At 42.6% G+C, this 21916-nt stretch overlaps 1 long non-coding RNA gene across 3 annotated transcripts in view; it reads left to right on the forward strand.

Moving 5' to 3' along the window:
• The window catches only part of LOC128342252 (uncharacterized), a 107695-nt gene that overhangs the window by 77885 nt on the left and 7894 nt on the right, over nucleotides 1–21916 (forward strand). For 2 of the 3 annotated variants that reach the window (XR_008314865.1, XR_008314863.1), the window contains exon 4: nucleotides 19064–19196. The exons of the other annotated variant lie outside the window; for it this stretch is intronic. This is a non-coding gene — a long non-coding RNA (uncharacterized LOC128342252). The remainder of the gene's footprint in view (nucleotides 1–19063; nucleotides 19197–21916) is intronic. 3 annotated transcript variants of the gene reach the window in all.

Consider the following 21916-nt stretch of genomic DNA (forward strand, 5'->3'; position numbering starts at 1 on the left):
ACATCATATACTTCATGACCAGTGGGGATTTTAAATCTCTTCAGTGTGCAATATTCATCTTCAGCACTCTTGGAAATGAGGAACTTACAGCCTATAGTATTTACAGAAATTCACCTCTTTGGGGAACATATTGAATAATAGTCTATCATCATTAATAACTTTAATGGATACAACAGAAATATGTTTTAATTTTATGATTATTTAAAAAGATATTCTGTTGACAAAATGCATGCCAAATCTTGCAATAGAGAAGAATTATTCAGGCTTCTTTGAACACTACCGCTAGAATTGGGTGCATAAACAATTTCAATGATGTCCTGTGGACAGCAGGGATATAGGAAGATGCTAAAAGGCATCATCTTATACTGCATGGGAAATGGCAATAGTAAACCCCATCTGCATTCTACCAAAGACAACCACAGCGCTTTGTGGTTGCCAGGAGTCAACACTGACTCAGTGGCACACTTTACTTTACCTAAATATACACACAGATGGGTACATGCATGCACACACACTTCTCTCCCTGCTGCTCTTCATTATTTGAGTGCTTCTTCTTTCTATACTTTCCTGTGCTGGCAAACCTGGATTTTGGAGGGTGTTACATCCATTGCAGAGCCAGTGCAGTTCCCTGACAAGCAGTGTTGCACTAGGCTTGGAAGTTTATCCAGAACAGCTCAGAGGTGCTGTTACAGTGAGAAAGGCCATCTTTCTTGATATGTCATAGTGCAAAGCTTTTACATGAAACAGAAATGGGAAGAAGGTGGCATCAGAGTCCTATTTGGACATTATGTTGTATGTACATTCAGGCATTTAAATGTTTGTGAATGACAGTACATGTGTTTATTGCAAAGGTGAACCTGGGTACAGACCCTCTGAAATGCAGGATACAGACCGAAAGTGTACTGCTATGCAAGTATACAACATAATGTATGAATGATTGTACATGTGTACCGATCTGTATGTGCATACACTGTACACAGATTTTACATGCACTGAACATAACATGAACTTGAAAGTAACCAGGGGAAGGACTGGAGTGATTCCCCTATGCATGTCCCCTTTTGAGCTTTCTAGTTCGATCTCCATTGGAGATCATCCAATCTAAGTTTATTAGAGCAGTATTCAGGGCCCCTCGATGTACTGTATCTCCAACATAGCATTGAGGTTGGAAATGGGCCTCCAGACGGTGGAAACAAAAGCATGGATTTTAATCCTCAGTTATTGGCTTAGGATCCAATTCTTCCTTCTGGGACTGATCCCTCTTATATTGGCTGATAGGTTTCAATCTAAGTGGACATGAGCACTATTGGGCAAACTGTCATACTTGACCTTTCTACTGAATATGTGTCATTACTGGATTACAATCAAGCCAAGAAGATCATCAGAGGGTCTTAGACATTGAACATCAGAATGATTTAAGCTCCATCTCAGAGACCATATGTCTTCGTGATTTTAACCGGGAACCTGCAAGCTATCTATTGTCCCTTTCTTTACTGAGCCATCACAGGGTGTTTCTCAGGGTGTTTCTCATATCTCTAGAGGAAGATATGATGCCTTACCATCAGCAGTTTTATCTGGAAGGTTTTTGAAAACCCCTCTGGCCAGTCAGTTTTGCCTCTGTGGCTCAGGTGAAGTCAAATCAGTCCACCATGTGCTGCTGTTTTGTCCTTTTTATAATGATAGCCAGTTGTCTTATTTCTCCCCTGCTATCACATTTTCCTGGCCAGACTGCTGAATTTTACGTCACACTCCTTCTGGCAGATAAGAAACCTTCTATGTCCTACAATGTTGCCAAATTTTGTGCAGCTGCTGTTAAGATCAGTCAACAGCTAATTTCCAGCCCTTATTTTTAGATGATGCTACAAGAGGCTTCTATGTTGGTGTATTCTGTTTGAATTATATTTTATCTGAATGGCTTCCACTCACATACCATTGGAGATTTACCTGGGGCAGGTCGTGGCAGATGCAAAGGAGGTCTGGGTGTACTTGTTGCTACAGCCCTACACGTAGCCTCCAGACTGCTCCCACCAATCAAACAATATGCAATGGCCATCCTGGTCCAATTCAGTTGATGTGAATTGCTGATAATTAATATCTATCTCCCTCCCCAATGCAGAAAAACACAGGTCAGAACATTGTGGACTGAGCTAGAAAACTATGTAGCAGATTGCATCCACTCCAACCCCAATGCTTATATGGTACTGTGTGGTGACTTCAATGCTAGGATGGGTCCGGATGATTCCACCTTATACTCCCAACAAAGGGCCTATCCACCCAGCCCCAGGGCAGATGGACTCCCTCTCAGCCGCCTCTCTAAGGATCAAAAGTCAAACTATGCAGGTCTCTGCTTGAGCCAACTGGCCATGAGACTTGACCTTTCCAGATTGAACAACTTGTTTGAAAGTGACCACCCGGCTGAGTTCACCTTTCTTGCTGGCACCAGAATGAGTCTGATTGACTACTTCATTACATCAGGGTACCTGCTACCACTAGTGGAGGGATTGGAGGTTATTCCTAAATTTGATAGTGACCTTCTTCCTATCACGCTACTCCTAAAACCATTTACTCATTAGTCTCACATGGAGAACCACTGTGGGCCCACTACATCTGCAGCAGAGGGAGTACATTGACGCACCAAATGGTCACCACAACTAGATCAAGAGCTGTGTGAGCTATTTGCCTCTGATCATTTGCCCTCAATCCACTCATCGTAATGAGTAATGATCCTAATTCTATGCCTCTAGAACAGGCCTGCTCAACTTAGGCCCCCCAGCTGTTTTTGGACTACAACTCCCATAATCCCCAACCACAGTGGCCAATAGCCAGGGATTATGGGAGTTGTAGGCCAACATCTGCAGGAGGGCAGAAGTTGAGCAGGCCTGCTCTAGAATGATACAAAGCACTTGTTCAGGAACTACAGCAGCTCCTCTCTCGTAGGACCCATGCTCCTTGTGCTCTGCATCAACTGCCCTCCAAGCAGTGGTTTGACAAGGATTGCGTTAATGCCAAAAAAGACCTCGCCAACACCTATCAAGTCTACAAATATACCTCTGGTTTGAGGGCAGCACAGGATCTACTTCAGCAGAAAATGCAATATAACCTCCTGCTGGTCTGCAAGAAAAAAGAGGCCATGAAAGAGGTCTGGATGAGACTAATCCAAGCTGCTAGATCTAGGGGCTCTGCCATGTTTTGGCGTCTCACAAAATCCTCTCCCAGCTATGGTCCAAGCCACCTGGACTGACACATTCATCCAGGAACCTGGGAGAAACACTTTTATGATCTATATAAAGATCTCACTGCCTCTGGCAGAGACCCTTCTAGTGTCATAGAGGACACTCCAGCATGGGCTCCGGTATCCATCTTGGAGATCCACAGCCTTGTCCCCCAACTGAAACCAAGAAAGGCACCAGGTGAGGACCTTAATCCCCCGGAGGCTATCAAAAACAATATGGACTGGTGGGCCCCCATCTTGGCATTGCTCTTTACCTTTATCAAAGTGAGTGGCCAAATCCCCAAGGATTGGGGGGGGGGGGGTTTAGCAATTATTGTCCCCATCTTAAGGGCAAGAAGAACTATAGACTAGGGATGTGCACAAAACCGGTTCGCCCAGTTCGGTTCAGATCCGAAGCGGGTCCGAACCAGGAGGGGGTGTTTCGGTTCTGTTTTTGTCCGAATCACCCCCTGGTTCGGTTTGGATCCGAACCGGTTCGGATCGGTTTGGACACCTGAAAATTGGTAGGATGGTAGCTGGCACCCAGGGGTACCTGTCACCCAAACCCCAAAGCAATCGGATACTCGTACGATCGGGGGGGAAAGGGGTGTCGTAGAGTGCAGTGTGGTGGGTGGTAGTTCCTGGGGTGGGCAAGGAAGCTATCAGAATTATTTGAAAGGAATTGGGCAAAAGGGTGATTTTTAAGTGATTTTTGAAGTTTACGCGTCTTTAAGGTTTCCCCCCCTTAGGTATAATGAAGGGTGTATCGCTTCACGTTGGGGGGAAAGGGGTGGCCTAGAGCGGTGTGGGGTTGGTGGTAGTGCCGGGTAGGGGCAGGGAAGCTACCTGAATTTTTTCAAAGGATTTGGGCAGAGGGCTGATTTTTCGTTAATTGTTGAAGTTTACATGTCTTTAAGGTTTTTCCTCATAATAAGTTATAATGGAGCTTTCAGCAGCCCCATAAGTGCACATGGGGGGGGTGCTGGAGTGGCCCAGAGCGACTGGTGGTGTAGCGCACATAGGATGCCAACCACCCCCATGGGTTTCTAACCCATGGGGTACAGGGTTCTCTTGTTTCTGAGGTATTGAGTGTGGATTCTATGATAGCAAATTAGAGTGGATTAATGGTGTCTCATGGAAAATCTCATTTGCTATCATAGAATCCACACTCAGTACTTCAGAAACAAGAGAACCCTGTACCCCATGGGTTAGAAACCCATGGGGGTGGTTGGCACCCTATGTGCACTACACCACCACTCGCTCTGGGCCATCCCAGCACCCCCCAAGTGCACTTATGGGGCTGCTGACACCTCAATGCTTCTCTTCTTTCTTTGATTCCGTGAACCCCATTTTTTCCTTTGATTTGCATTAGGAATACTGCAACTAATGCACAACCTGTGATCATGCAAGGTTTTTTCTGAAACAACTCTCTTGCATATCCATGTTGCTGTGTGTGTTAGAGTCCCACAGCAGCATGGACCATTCTGAACCACCCATGCTATGTCACAGAACATGCTCTTATACTTTCCTCTTTAAAAATGGGAGAAAGGTCACCAAATTAGGCCTTTGCCCAACCAGGCATTCACACCATTCTACCTCCAAATCTCAAAGAACAGGAGACTTCACAAAAGAGAAGATGCTCCAAAAGGTGCATTAGACCGAGTTAATGTGTGTGTGTGTGTGTGTGTGTGTGTGTGTGTGTGTGTGTGTGTGTGTGTGTAAGGGTATTCATTCATTTATTTTATTTATTTATAGTTCAGTTTCTATACTGACAGCCAGTGTGGTGTAGTGGTAAGAGAGCTGGACTAGGACTGGGGAGACCTGTGTTCAAATCCTCATTCAGCCATGAATATCAGAGGGTGACTCTGGGCCAGTCACACATCTCTCAGCCTAACCTACCTCACAGGGTTGTTGTGAGGATACATATAATTATTACACCACTCTGGGCTCCTTGGAGGGAGAGCAAGATATACATGTAAAAATAAAAATAAAAATAAAACACATCCCAAGGCAGTTTACAAAAATTAAAGTATAGTAAAATGTAAAAATCACATTAAAACCTTAGAATCAGTTAAAACAATAAGAATCTCCATTCCTATGGAGGGACACAATCTACATGAGCAAAGGATTGCATGTGTACTAGCCCCACTCCATCCCCAGTTGAAATCAACAGACAAGCCATTCTAGGCAGGGAAATTTGTGTGTGCTTTAAGCTGATGGCTGTATTGAGCAGTGAGTTTTGTTTCCTGCTGTTAAAATCAAACTAGTCATTTCCACAACTGTTTCACACTTTCACACATGTGGTCATCATAGGAAATTGCCAAGGTTAATCTTACTAACATCAGGAGATCCCCCCAAAGGACAGACTTCATTTACAGAAATTTGTTTCTAAAAATGTTCTTCACCAAATCAAATGTTCTTCACCCTTTCATTTATCTGCTGTCATTTTGGCAGCTCTCTGGAGCACTCGGCCTGAATGAGTGGCATAGCCACATATAGCTGCAGAAAATATGCTGTTTAAAAATAGTTTTGAAAGGCACATAATTTTAAGGAGAAAAAGCTCTCCATGATGATCGGCAAAGTAGAGATGTGTCAGTCACATCGTGTCACACTGACAGGCAACAATATGCATTGAAGGTACATCGTTCTGACATGTAGGATAGTTTAAAAAACACAAAAAAACCTATCTTCTTAAAAATGAAGCTAAAAGAGAATTAATTTCAATCCCTCCCATTTTAAAGGCTTAACATAACTTTATTATATGCTATCTAGATTGCCAGTAGCAATGATGAAAAATTATATGCTTTACTGCAGAACTGGTAGAACAATTGTATTTACAAAGGGGCTTATGGAAAAAAATAGAAAGGAATACAACACACTTTGCTTGCTTATATATGTATATATTTTCTGATCTAATATTTGGGGTTCAAGTGTGTATGTGTCTGTCTGCATTTCCTGTAAGTTCAAGTTTGAACTGGAACTAAACAAGATCAGGCCAGTTTGGTTTTGTCCCCCATCAACTCCCTCCATTTGGTTTGGGTTCCCCCCCCCCAATTCTTTTATTAAACTTACCCCCTCTGGGAGGCTTTTTCGAGGTGGCAGGGGGGGTGTCCGTGGAGATTTCCCCCCCCACCTGCCTTCCTTTTAAAAAAAAATCACCTGGTTCGGGCATCTTCAGCCTTTTCTGGGTGTATTTCCCAGCACAGCAGCCATTTTGGAGGCTTCCGCACCTGTGCAGTGGGACCCTGAGTGGCCTGGCTCTGACCCAGCCATGCAGGCATGGCAGCCTCCCAAATGGCCACTGTGCCAGGGAATAGGCCCGGAAAGGGTCGAAGACGCCTGAACAGGGCAATTTTTACAAAAAGGAAGGCCGACAGGGGGAAGGAGAGCCTCTGCAGACCCCACCACCTTGTAGAAGCCACCCAGTGGGGGTGTTAAAAGAGTTTTTTTTTAAAGGCTCAATGAATCCTCTAACTGGTGTGTGTGTGTGTGTGTGTGTGTGTGTGTGTGTGTGTGCAGGTGCTTGGTCCGTGGTCAAGCCGAACCAGGTGTGGTTCGGCTCAACCCCAAACCTTTGAACCGAACCCGTTCAATATTGAACTGCTTCAGATTCGAACCTATTTGCACACCCCAATAGAATCTTGCTATATAGTTTTCAATACCTCCTGGAAAACTACCCCCCCCCCCACACACACACCTACATACACACTGCCCCCAACCTGTAGCCCAGTACCAGGATAAACTGTATTGGTGTTTTGGTATACTAGTGTATTGTTGGCCCTTTGACCTAGCACCAGGTCAATGAAACGATGTGTTCCCTTTGCCTGGCTTTGTGACTCTTTTGTCCACCGCCCTCATGTTCAAACACAGCAGCAGACTTCCATACTGCTATGGGGATGCTTTGTTCTAGGTCCTACACAGCTTAATATGTTTACTCATTATTTTGCACAGAAGGGGAAAGGAGAGTTGGAACAGTTAGAGCTGTAGTGCTTCCAGTTTCCATGTTTGCAAACAATGTAGGCATGTTTGGGGCACCCCAGAACTGATATTTTTTAATGCTGTCAGTTAGTAGAAATAAGCATAAATGTGGTTAAGCAGATCAGAGCTGTATAAACTTAAGTTGCTTAGCACAGAATGGCATCTTGACTGCTTTGGCACAAACCTCTGTTGATTCTTCAGCATCTGATGTGGCCCTGTTAGTTCAGGCTGTGTCCTTACTTTTATTTGTGTAAGTGTTGCTGTCACTTATACAAAACTCCTTACTGCAAGTCTTACAAGTGAGTATTCATGAACATGCCTAATGAATTAAAACATCCTAACATGAGACAAAAACAGTCATTCGAGTTAGCTCTGATCAATTCAAGGTTAACCATTACAAGATTATTTCCTGGATAAGTGTTTCTGATTTGTAGATCATGGCATGTTGTACAAATGTATATCACATTTATAGCATTTTGATAATAAAGTAATGCTGTTGGACGAATCATAGTTGTGGTAGCTTAAGAAACAAAGGCAACCCCTGCTAACTTGGCAAAGAGGCACCTTTTAATGTGGTGATTCTCTTTATTTAGCAGGGGGAGAGTAATTGGCCCTATCCACGCCCAGCACAGTACCTCCAGTGACTGTTGCTGGTGTCTGTCTTATGTTTCTTTTTAGATTGTGAGACCTTTGGGGACAGGGATCCATCTTATTTATTCATTATTCTCTGTGTAAACTACCCTGTGCCATTTTTGGAAGGGCGGTATAGAAATTGAATTAATAATAATAATACCATAAAATTGAAAACGTTGTAGAAAATGAAAATGCAAAAATATTATGGGACTTCTGACTACAAACAGACAAACACCTGCCACACAATACACCAGATATAACTAGTCGAGAAGAAAGAAAATAAATAATTATTAATGTCACTTGCTTTTTCCTGTATTAAGGACTTATGATGTTTTAAGGACTCATGATCCACACTGCATACATCACAGAGCATGTTGCTTGCTTTTTGTTGTTGTTCAAGGACTCATGACCTGAACTGTATGTACTTATCACATTTCCTTATCCGGAAAACATCTTGGACTCTGCCTCAATACCTATATAAACCATTTATCAGTTTTTCATATTTTTGTTGTTCTGTAGATTTGTTGGTTCTGTATGCTGCATTTCTATGTTGAATTCAGTTATTTAATTTCTGTATGTGTTATAAGATGTTTCCACTGTGGAATGGCAATCTATGTGGTTTGACCACAATTGGATAAGGTGTCAGTTTACCACCATTTCGGCATCACGCCTGTCTTGAGTGTCTACATTTGGCTAGGCAGCTTTGTCAGTTTCATAAAAATGATCTTTGTTACATATTTCATATCACTTTATTCCATATGAGTTTGATTGTTTTCAGTGTGTTGAGAGTTGGTTGATTTTTTTGTTGTTGTTGATGGGTTTTTTTGCTCTTCTTTCTTATTCCTAATGCAAGCAGTGTGTGACCTGTGAGTGCACAAGTGTGAGTTGTACTAGAACAGCTGCCTTGCTCAGCACCGTAGATGTCTGCATTAGAAACCCACAGTGGTGTGAGTGGTTCTGAATGACTCAAATTATACTGAGTGGTGTGGGGGAAAATGGAGGCAAACTGCAGATGCGTTGGAACCATGGTTTGCTGTAATGTCCCAAGGTGACCTTAGTCTCTCAGGAAATGTTCTGATGCAGGAAAATTGAGGGAATAAAATTGCCAACCAGGAACTTGGGACAGGAAGATATACTTGGGAAGCAATGAAATACATTGGTTATTGAGTGTGGGTATGAACTTCATTTTATGATGTTTTATTTTCTCCCTTCTATAGTTGCTCTTCCTGTTATGTGAGTTTGGGAATTTTATTTCCTCCCTCTGTCGCGTGAACAATGCCCTGATTCACACCTAGCAGTGGTGGAAGCAAGGCTCGATCACTAGCCAAATGGTAGTTAACTCAGTTCTCTTTGCGGTGGCCATGGATGATTTTGGAATTGAAAGGAGACACAACAACCTTCTGTAATTCAATGGGCTTTATTAAGGCAATTGGTTACATAGGCATAAATGTCAATCAATTAAGGCGAGCAAAGCAATCAATCAATTTCCCCTAGTGTAGTTAATTCAGTTCGCATCTAAAGTAATTTCCCCAGCTTAAATTCATTCCTCACTAACGTTTTCCCAGCTCAAATTCATTCACCAGCTAACTAACTTGCATATGTGTTGCTTCAGCAATTATTATGGCCACTACAATGCAGTGAAGCAGGCATGGAGACAGAAAGGACAGGAAGGAAGAGAAGGGGAGTGGGGGAACAGATGAAGTAAGGGACTGGCTGAACACCGGTTAATAAGAGAGACAGGGACAGAGGCGAGGTTTGCTGTTAGAGAGTCATATTACCGGGTCTCCTCGTAGGCACTAGGATATAGGCGGAGCTCGAGATCAAGGCTAGCCTTGGATGCTCATTAGCATACTCTCAGGTGGTCCACGTAGAGCTGGTTGTCATGAACAGAAGTCTCTCTGGTCCCTTTACCATGTGGAAGGGATCACCAGCTACTTCTTGTCCATTTCAGGAGCAGAACCCTTGCACTGGCACCACAGCCGTGGCAACAGATTCTTGTGTGAGCTAAGGTAGACTTGAAGTGGCTCAGCATAGCCATTGATAACACTACCCTGTTCAGAAGGGGCTTTCCTTCTTATACCCTTCCCAAGTCTCTAATCTGGATCTTCTATCAGAGAGCGACACCACCATCTTCCTCCTGTCTCCAGGAAATGTCAAGAACCTCCCATCACAGGAGCTCTCTTGTGCCATATAAGAGTCGAAGATCCGGGTTGTGAGGGTCGTATCCGACGTTGTTTATTGGACCAAATGGAACTGTTTCTCTCAATGTACTCAAAATATTCCTGTCTTCTCAAGGGTGACAGTTTTGTGGTCAGCTGTATGAGCATATTTAAGGCGCCTTTCCAGTCCCAGGAAATTGTTAGTAGGATAAAGTGCATAGAATTCAGCATTTACTATTACATGCTTATATCATGTACCCCTAAAATATGTAGGTACTCTGATCTATGGATATTTCTTAAAGCCTTCTAAGTATGATTATTCCCAGCATATGTAATTTCAAAGCAGATATCATGATTAAACTTTAGCACAGCAATAGTGCATAAACATGTTCAGAGCAGAGATGGGCAAGCTTCTTCCCTTCTGTCAATCCTTGAACAGAAAATAAACAATTTCATTTCAGTTTCTGGTGCTCAGCACAGTCCAATTTACATTTGGTTACTGATTGCTTTTCCAATAAGGCAGAGTCAGACACTGGCCTGAGCTTTGACTTCTGAGCCTGCAATGCCAGGCCAAGTTCAGCAAGGGTGCTCACAACACCTCTGAGTATGTCACGTTGGAGGTTTGTAATGGGATTGACACTGTAACAAGGTTGGCTGATTGCTGTCAGTCTTTTTGCTGAATCATGACATAGAGTTATATTTAAGAGCACAACTCAATCACTTTTGTATAGCACTGAGGCTGATGTTTACATTGAACTGTCTGCTATCTTGAACACCAGTTTTTTAATATATATTTGTGCATTAAAGAGGTCTCAAAAAACAACAAGATATACTTGGGTTGTTACTGTAACAATTGCAATAGTGCTTTGACAATTCCTTAACAGAAGTCAAAACCTAAAGAGTTCTTCTCATAGTTGCTTCTACCCTTCCACTGGCCCATGAGTGAAGGCAGAAGATATTTCCCTTTAGTTCCCATAGTTCTACACATGGATAAATTAGGCCTCATATTCCTTTTTGCCTTCTTGAGGGCAAATAAAATTTGCAGCCCACTTCTTGAAGTTCAGCTACCTGTGACTAATTAAACCTCAGTACTAACTCTTACATACATGTCCCACAGCCAGTGAATATCAACAGTTCTTATGCAAATACTTCCCTGTAATCTCCATTTTATTTTAAAAGGATAATGTCAGTGGAGCAGAATGAAGTCATAGAATAATGGTTCCCTGCTGTTCTATGGGTTCCAAGGGAGAGATGTGGCATAAACAGAACATTCAAATGTCATGGTGAAGCAAAGAAGATTAGGGTGTGTCCCCCCCACCCCACAAGGGAGAAGGAGGTATTCTTAAATGTGATTTTCTTCTTCTTCTTCTCCCAACATCCTAATCTTCCTCAAAGGATTTAACTCAGCAAAACTTCACAGACACTGTTGATGTTATTTTGGTAACTGTATTTAAATTGCTTCTCAGTGTAGCATCTTGCAGGGAAAGGAGGTTGTCCTGGTTAGGAAACATTTATATTTGAATCAAGTAGACCATCAGTAAGCTCACTCTTCAAGGGCATATTATTTACTCTTTGACCAAAATCCAGCACAGAAGAAGTGTGCTTTAGCCCACTCATTTCAATGGGTTTAAGCACACTTAAGGAAGTTGAAATTTTTTGTGTGTTACCTGTGACTTCTCTGAGTATTCCTGCTAAATGAGCAAAAACACACCTTTTAAAGTGATGATTCTCATACTTACACAGGGTGAGAGCAACTGTCCCTTTCCAACCCCACGTCTACCTTGTTTCTTTTTAGCTTGTGAGCCTTTGGCGGGCGGCGGGGTGGGATTTATTATTTATTTTCATATGTAAATCACTTTAAGAACTGTTGAATAGCAGTATACAATAGTGGCAGCAATAGTAGTAGTAGCAGAGTCCTGGAAAATGAAACTAACTGATACTTCAAATGTACAACCATGGTACACTGTCTAAACAAAACTACTGATATTTCCTTCTTAGTTTAGATGGAGCACCTCAGCTCCACCCACCTAAAACTCCTTCAACTTGCCTGACCTCCAGTTCCATCCACAGAAGCCTTCCTACCAGCCACAATAATTAAATGGAACATCCATGCTCAGAGACAATCTTCCTCTAAATACCAGATGCTGTAGACAACCATAGGGGAATGTTGCCTCGTGCCCTGCCTAAAAAACTTGGGAGGTAGTCATACCTGCTGACTGGAGGTCAGCAGGTAAGGTCAGACCTGCCCTAGAGATTGTCTTTGTCCACACAGGGGATTGGCCTGGTCTAAGTCTGAGAAGAGCTGTTCCTGGATGACAAATCATGAAGAATTAGAGTCTCCAGAAAACAGCATATTTTGGACTATCTCACACTGGATTACGCTTGATTGGAGAAAGAGCAGTCTTCCAAATCCTGTTTTTAAAATTCAGATTCTACAGGCTTCCAAAGATGCATTACAAATGCCTGTTTATGATGGGCAACACAGCTATTTCGCAAAAATTAATGGATAAGTAAGCCTAAACCATCAAACTAATGTGATTGTCTGTTACAGATTCTGCAGGGAGGGAGGGAGATTTAATTTGAATGAGTCCTCACTAAGCCTTAGTGCTTATTTGTTTCTACTAGTACCAAGGTCAGACCATGTTTAGTAACAAACAATAAGGAAGAAAGTGCATTTGGGAATATGCAGAATGCCTACTTCTCACAACTAAGGTAAGGAGATAGAAGTTGAGCACCAATATTTTTTTTCTAGATTAGATGCAGAGATTATGGTTAAATTTATAACCACCTTTGAGTCAGTGCCTGTGGGAATTTTATTACTGTCTTTCACCATCTGACAAAATTTCACCCTCTGAAGGAAAATCGCCAGTATCTGTTATCTAAAATATCTAGCTACAACTACAGGCTGTGTTTCCACCTTCTATTTCCAAATGTAGCATCACAACATGTAATACTGTACAAACAACAGTTCCTTTTTTCCAAACCTTTGATTAAACAACATTTGGGAGGTCTCTTAACTCCTGATAAATTGTTATGCTGAATTTAGTGAAATCATGAAGCATCATTCGCTTATACTATCCACTCTTATTTCTCTCTTGCTCCTTTTCTTTATTTTCAGGTAGTATCATCAATGTCTTAATTGGAAATTGCATCTGCACAGGACAGGTTACTAACTTGAGCGATGGAAAAAAACCAGCAGCAATATTCTTAATCCTTCACTTTAAAAACTTCATGGGCATTATTTTTATCTTTAGAGTTTGTAGGTCACACCAACTAAAATGCAAGAAGCTGTTACAGTTGGATACTTTTTTGCCATCAAGACTCTCTATGTGAATGCATAAAGAGTCTTGATTTTTAAAATGACTACATTGCTTTATTGCAATAAATAAGTATACATTTAATTCATTAAACAATCAAGGTTTGCTGTGTGTTAGATTGCAATAATTTTATGCAAGATATTCAGCTTTCCTTTCTCCCTTCCTCTAAGCACCCTATGTGTGATTCTCCAGATATATGTAAATTATCATTTCCATCTAGTTTATTGCTGTAATGGGCCATTTGAAAATGTGGTTTGTTTATGTAGGTACAAATGCACCACCTCACCAAAATAAGGCTAGCTCTACAGCTACATTATCCTTCAGCCATTCAAATCTGACTGCACACGAGTGGAGGCATTTCTGTAATCCTTCAGCAGTGATATGGGCTACCAAAGAAGCAATGCCTTACAAATCACAACTGGTTCCCAGTGATCTGTTTAAGCATGCAACAAAATGTCTAATTGATTTTGGTTCTGCTTGTGGGTTGTGATAATTCTTCATGTCTCTGAAGTCAGAGTGCCTGGCTAAATTCACATTTCTATTAATCACTTTGATCATGTCACCACTTAAGTCGCTAGACTCACTCGTTGTTGAGATTCATATAAACATAATTCTTTGAATATGAACTTCCTTTTCATTCATTTTGCTACCTTAATCCCTGTTCTTCACAAGCTCTTCTGCTATAGTCTTCACCTGGACATCTCAAGAAAACAGGGTGAAGAAAAGGTTTCTTTTCCTTGGACTGTCCTAGCCCTAATTATATGCTGATGACACTTTAGCTCAAATAGAAAATAAGTATAGGACAGATGAATGTATAGGGGGAGGGCAGGATCATAGCAGCAGTGCTGCCCCATAGTAGTCTGTGCAAACAGAGCCAATGTGTGTCCATACTCAACTCACATAGGCTCATCCATGTAATCTGGGGCCCTGCTGTTTTCATGGTTCCCATTTGTGAATAATCTATTGCAGTCGTTACTGTCAACCCAATGTGTTTGCTTTTTATGTACTGATGTTTATATCCACCTTTCAGGTTTCAGTGCCCCTTGGGAAACTGCCTTCCATGGGCCCCCTCCTATTTGGGTGGGATTTGAGATAGTTGTTGAAATGCCATTGGCACAGAGATAGTCTCAGGGATGAACAGTTGGTCCTTGTGATGGTCCTGAGACCTTGGCAGCTGCCCTGACACAGACACTGCCTGTCACTGGCCCTGCTCACCTCTCTTTCAGTAAGACAGCATACTTGAGATTCCCAGGTGGTCACCCATTCAGGCACTGACCATATCCAGACCTGCTTAACTTCAGCAAGGTGAGTGTCTCTTCTGCCCTCAGACCATGCTCTGGCATAATCTACTGAACATACATAGGGTTTGGGCAGGGCAGGGTATTGCAATCCTTATATAGGTTCAGTCACCTTAGATTTTTTATCTGGAAAGTGCAACTATCCTGCCCACATCCAATAGATGGGGATATCCTTGATGCAGAGAAGATAGAGATGTTGCAGGAGCGACCACCTGTTTGCTTTTCTAATACAAGGGGTATTGAGGGTGTAGGAATTAATACCTTAGACCTGCATTTTAAAATAGAAAAGTCAGGTTTAACATCATGCAGTAGATTGCTGAGCGGGGTGTGTGTGTGTACAGAGGAAAGCAGAATATTGCAATAGAGAAGCTTTGTGGTGCTCACCAAGGTCATAATCCAGAGAGTTATTCTTAATTAGTCCAAGGGCTTGAATGCGTTTAGGGTCATTTTTAACATTTCTCTCACTGAACAGCTGATCCACATATAAGTTGTTTCTGAAATGTATTTCAGGGGGTGGAGAGAGAAGTAGGGGCAGGCTCACCATGCAGTATAGGGAGGCAATCACAGGATCAAAAACTATTCCTGCTTTAAGCACATGGAATTCTATGATTCTACTGAACATTTTTTGGTCACTTAATAAGACGTTTGAACCCTCTCGCCTTGGAATGATATGGTGAGGACATCTCAACCTCTGTAAGAGGTTAAAAATGCATAAAAATAATTATTTTGTGAAATATAAAGTAGCATGGGCATGGCAGAGAAGGTATTACTCATACTGATGTCACAGGCAGTAGCCAAAAGGTGTCTCTGCTATTCATGCTGCATTTCATTCCACACAGTCCTCCAAACTGTGGAAGATGAGCCAGCTGGGGTCTGGAGCAGAAGGGGAAATACTGTTTTCCCAGCAACCATATATTCAGATTTGACACATGGAAAAATGCTGTTTCCTGAGCTGCACTAAGATACACAAATTGATGGATACTCTGGAACAACTGACTAACCGCTGGGCTCTTATTGCCCCAATACAACAAATGTGTGGAAAGGCCTTTGGTTCCTTCCCATCTCATACCTATTATTTGGTGGGAATGAGACAACAAAATCCCTGCTTTGGTTTCAGGGATTATAGCTAAATTAATTCACTAAAAAGGATCAGAGAGCGACATCTTCAAATACTGATAATTTAAAAGCAGTGTGAATGATGGCTTGAATACAAATGCTGGTCCCTGCCAATTGAGTCTTACAGCTCCAAAGTTCCCTTCTGAAAATAGCCCACTTTAATGTCCTTGTTACTGCATTGTTAAGTGCTAATTTAATCATGTGTTATTAATTTCCCAGTTAATTAATACCTTGGAAATCCTGTTGGGTGATTATTAGCCACGAACATGTGAAAAAGAGTTTGAAAATATGGCACACTGGCCTCTGACAATTGATTTTTGTGAAAGGAAAGGAAAAATCTTCCTTTTTTCTTTTTCTTTGCTGAAGTCCAAAGACAACTGTGATAGTATTGATTTGAGCCATTTTTATACCTTAGTTTGGCTCAGATTTATTATGCATTGAATCTGCATTTTTCAATACTATCCAATTAATATTATACAATCAATTATTCTAAGTGTGCAAACTGTCAGTGACCATGAGGGGGAGGGTGTGAGTATAATAAAAAGAATCTATTATTTAGGAAACTAAAGCTAGCCAGGCAACCAAATTACAGTGATTTGTGGTACTGCCAAGAATGAATATCAAGGTTGTTCCATGCCCCCTGGCTGATGAGAGCTGAAGATAGATACATGGACACAACACTCAGGAAATTAAAAGGGAAGTTTTCAGATGGAATACGACAGCTCAGCTGCATTCTGGGAGGAGAGCTGGTTTTGTAGTAGCAAGTACAAATTGTCCCCTATGCTATGCAGGGTCCACCCTGGTTTGCATTTGAATGGGAGACTACATGTGTGAACACTATAAGACATTCCCCTTAGGGGATGGGGCCACTCTGCGGAGAGCATCTGCATTGCAGAAGGTTCCAAGTTTCCTCCCTGGTATCTCCAAGATAGGGCAGAGAGAGACTCCTGCCTGCAATCTTGGAGAAGCTACTGCCAGTTTATTTTAGACAATACTGAGCTAGATGGACCAATGATCCAACTTGGTATAAGGCATCTTCCTATGCAAAGCCAATGGCGCTCTGCCAGCTTCCCATAGTTTAAAAATGAGCCCTACGACCATGACAAGCTAAGATTACTGTTCTCCATTTATTCCAAGCTCTTCTCTATAGCCAAGCACAATGCATTTTTGCAATTTACTCCCACTGCAACTTGGCATTTATTGCAGTTTACTCTGACACAAGCATGCCGGAGGATGCTGATCCCTAGAGTTCCCATTGTGCAGAATAGCATTCCATATCAACCATCCATTTGGGCACAGGATTTTGACTAGAGAGCCGGGGGAGAAAAACATTACAGATGCACCAGCTCATTGTCATTTGCTGCTTGAGGTGAACAACAATGAGATGCCTCTATTCCCTTAGGAACACCGGAAACTGCCTTATACTGAGTCAGACCATTGGTCCCTCTAGCGCAGTATTGCCTACACTGACTGGCAGTGGCTCTCCAAGGTTTGAGGCTTTCTCAGCCCTATCTGTCTTTTAGGTGATGCAGCCATAGCCCACTGAGCTACAGCTGAATCACCTAAGGAGATCTTACAGCAGAAAGCACACACATGTGGACATCCATCCAAATGCTAGCCATGGCATTGCAAAGGGGACAATTCATGTTCACTACTGCAAGACTACAGCCACCTAATGGTGCAGTGCTGAAATAACTTGCCTAGGGAGAAAGAGGTTGCTGGTTCAGATCCCCGCTGGTATATTCCCCAAACTATGTTTCCCAGACTGTGGGAAACACCTATATTGGGCAGCAGCGATATAGGAAGATGCTACAAGGCATCATCTCATACTGCGCGGGAGATGGCAATGGTAAACCCCTCCTGTATTTTACCAAAGAAAACCACATGGCTCTGTGGTTGCCAGGAGCTGACACCAACTCAACAGCACAACTTTACCAACTTTACTGCAAGACTCCTCATCTCATACGAAGGGGACAATTCATGTTCGGTACTGCAAGACTAGCTCTTCTCCCCAGCCTTCCCCCAAAGAGCTCCAGATGATGTGTATGGTATTTTCCTGCATTTTACCTTCCCATCAATCCCATGAAATCAGCTGCAATAGAATGGCTCAAGGTCAACCAGTAAGCATCATGGCTGAATTTGAACCCAGTTCTTTGTAACATTCCATCACTTATTCAATTGTTAAATTGTTAATTTACACAATTGTTAAATAATAGCAGCCAGAGATAGGACCCTCTCTTCGGTATTGCCTCAGCTCTGGAATTCTCTGCACAGAAAAGTTCGTCTGCTGACAGGTTTATTACATTTTTGCACCAGGTAAAAACTTTTTTTTAATTTCCTGAGGTCTATAGATGTGTGATTCTAACTCTGCTTGTATTGGTTATGCTATTTGATGGGTATTAATAATGTTGTTGTTGTTGTCGTCGTCGTCGTCATTGTCATTATTATTTCTTGTGATAGTTTTAATTTGTGTTGTAAGCCACTTTGGAAGTTCCTGGATTGAAAAATGGGGTATCAAATGTAGTGGATTGTAACAGAGCAGAAACTGAGGCTTGTTAAGTTCATTGAACAAAGTTACTAAGGTTTATTACTCAGATATTACCAAATCATAAGCAGCGGTCATACTCTGAGTGAAAGATTATCCTAACAGGAACATAACAGTCTCAAGCATCCAGTAAGAAATAAAAACTGACCAATCAGTCTACAGAACTGATGACTTACACAACCATTCTAAACTCTGCTCCAAGCCTATACACAGATATACATACAATACATCAATGGCAAGAACAAAGGCAATGTATATACACATAAATCCCAACATTAAATACTTAAAATAGATAATATCATTACAGGGAGCCATTTTCTGCTGATATTCTAGGCTGCCACCCTGGCAACAATCGTTCAATATCTCTGAAGTTTTCTCTATCTCAACTATTCTACTTGAAAGCACTTAATCAGAGAGTTGATTCTGGGACCTTTTGTAAAAATGTAGTCTGCCACTTATGGTCCATTAATAACAGCAGTACTCATTAGAAATGAAATAGTATTTACTGTCCTTTTATGATCTTATTTATTTATTTATTTGATTTATATACCGCCCTTCCAAAATGGCTCAGGACTGTTTACAACAAGATAAAAACAATTAAAATCAGTTAACAATTAAAATCAAAACTATAAAAAACAGAATAAAACCAATTAAACAGGCAAACAGCTAAAAACCCTGGAAAACCAGGACAACCATTTAAAACAATTTAAAAGAGTTTAAAAACCCTGGAAGGCCAGGTCATACAGATAGGTTTTAAAGGTTCTCCTGAAAGGCAGTAATGAACTCAAATCACGGACTTCTTCCAGGAGTGCATTCCATAGCCCAGAAGCAGCTATTGAGAAGGCCCGCCTCTGCGTCGCCACCAGACGAACTACTGGGTAACTGGAGACGGACCTCCTCAGATGACCTTAACGTGCAGTGGGGATCATGCAGAAGAAGGTGCTCTCTAAGATATCTTGATATATTTGCAGCAATGTGTGTTGAAAGAAAGGTTTTTGTGCTATCCCAAATGTGTGTATGGGGAAAGGAAAAGTACAGGAAATGAGTAGGCCTATTATTTCATATCCCTGCCCAGCACTTTACAATCAACCTGATTCTGCTTCCTTAGAAATGTTCTTTACCATGAGAACGGAGACACTTGAGATTCTAAGAAATGCAACAGTCTAGGCCATAGAAATTAAATACTGCAATGTGTTACAGATTTGCAGCCCTTCAAATGACAACCTCCTTGATTAGAATGGATCAAGGCAGCCGTTTAAGTTTCCTTTGGCTTTGAAATGCATGTAGAAGTAAGCAAGAGAAATAATTTCACTAGATCATCACTAGGACTTTTGGACAGAGGTTCCCAACCTGTGTCTCCAGTTATTGTTTGACTGCAATTTCCACCATCCCTAGCCACAATGACAGAATTGGGGACAGGGTTAGAAACGTCTGCTGTAGGATTATACTGAAGCCAGGACAATCTGGCCAACAGCATTTTAGGGACCATAAGTAACAACTTTATCAAACAGTTGTCTCATGCAATATAATCAAGAAGAATAGGATGAATCAAAATTGCATGTGCATGTTGAATCTGAGTTGGGCTCAGACAACCATACAACTTGGGATAATTATCTTCCAAATTATATGGAAAACATCCAGAGTAAGTTAGTCATAATTAAATCCCATTTAAAAGAATGGGACTTACACCAGTAATGACTAACTTAACTTATTAATTTCAGTGTTACTTAGTCATGACTAAAAAGTCTGGACGCTGCCCTATATAGCTTTACTTCACCAGATTCTCCGTTATTGTCAAGAACTTATTAACACACTCTGATAAAAGAAGAGGAGATAGAACAGGAAGCGAGAACAGCTTGGGCGGGGCACTGACTGGTGGTTGCCTCTGCCCCACCATTCTCCAGGTGTGTCATCTTTGGGGCTGCTGCTGCTCCTGCTACAAAGAGCAGGCTGGGACAAGGGCTCTCGTCCTTGTGGCTCTCAGCCATGGAGTGAGCTGCTTGGGGCCTCAGAAGACCGTCCATCAAGAAGCCAGCATGAGAGTTTGACTGCATGAGTCCTGGACCTGGCTTTTTTTATCAAACAGAAGAGCTGTGGTTGGTCAGGCTGAGGAGATGTGTCTGGGAGAGCAGAAAAGTGGGGATGTTCTGGGGGCAGCAATATCACAGCAATCTCACAGGTAGCAGACAGAGGGAGGTATGGCAATGGGAGTTGGGCAGGCAGTTACAGGGGGAAATGGTCCAGGCAATAGAGGCCTGTTCCTTTTTCCAGCCCTTCTCCCAACCCTGTGACCCCAGGAAGCTCTGAGAACACTCCCTCGAGGATTAGGGTGCTGCTGCTGAATGCCAGGCTGATCAACACTAAAACATCTCTCATCCATGATTTGATTGTGGATGAGCATGCTGACCTGGTATCTGTGACGGAGACCTGGTTGGATGAGCTGGGTGAGGTTGGTCTCTCTCAGCTCTGTCCTCCAGGTTTCCAGATCATGCAACAGCCCCACCTGGAGGGTCGGGGAGGTGGCATTGCGTTCATCTTTTGACAGATCATTCCCATTTCCAGGTGCCCAGTCAGGCAATCTCAGAATTTTGAGTGTTTGTCCTTGAGGGTGGGCCTCCGAGATAGGCTGGGGATTCTGCTTGTGTACCGACCACCCTGCTGCACTTCAGTATCCCTACCTGAGCTGGCGGGGGTGGTCTTGGAGGTCACCTTGGGTTCCTCCAAGCTTATTGTCTTGGGGGATTTCAATGTCCATGCTGAGGCCCCCCTAGTAGGTGCAGTTCAGGATTTTGTGGCCTCCATGGCAACCATTTCAGCTGGTATTGGGCCCTATACACATGTCAGGACATACTGTGGATCTGGTTTTTGCCAACCAGGGAATAAATGATCTGGAGGTGGGGGAGTTTGAGATAACTCCCTTGTCATGGACAGATCATCATCTGGTGGGGTTTAGTTTAACTGCTCCATCTGCCCTCTGCAGGGGTGATGGACCAATTAGAATGGTCCCCGCCCCCCCGAAGGCTTATGGATCCGCTTGGTTTCCAGATGGCCCTCAGGGAGTTTCCAGTGTCCAGAGCTGGTGATCTGCTGAGGCCCTAGTGAATCTCTGGAATGGTTGCTCCTAAATACCCTCTCTGGCTTGGTGAAGCCCGTTCTGCTCCTTGGTTTTCCTTGGAGCTTAGGGCAATGAAACAACTTGGGCGATGGCTGGAACGGTGCTGGAGGAAGAGTTGTGACAAATCCAACAGAACATGGGCTAGAGCCCATTTTAGGGACTACTCCGTGGCAGTGGGGGTGGCAAAGAAATGCTTTTTCTCCACCTCCATTGCATCTGTTCAGTGCAGACCAGCGAATCAATTGGTCCCTGCCAATTGAGTCTTACAGCTCCAAGGTTCCTTTTTAGGCAAGGTGATAGAGCATGTGGTAGCATCCCAGCTGCAGAGGGTCTTGGATGATACAGATTATCTGGACCCTTCTCAGTCTGGCTTCTGCCCTGGATATGGGACTGAAACTACCTTGGTCTCTCTAGTGGATGACCTACACTGGGAACTAGACAGGGGGAGTGCAACCCTGTTGGTTCTGCTGGACCTCTCAGCAGTGTTCGAAACCATTGAAACCATCAGTATCCTTCTGGACCACCTCATGTTTATGGGAATTGG

The sequence above is a fragment of the Hemicordylus capensis genome, chromosome 2 (genome assembly GCF_027244095.1).
Source record: "Hemicordylus capensis ecotype Gifberg chromosome 2, rHemCap1.1.pri, whole genome shotgun sequence".
NCBI classification, from domain to species: domain Eukaryota; kingdom Metazoa; phylum Chordata; class Lepidosauria; order Squamata; family Cordylidae; genus Hemicordylus; species Hemicordylus capensis.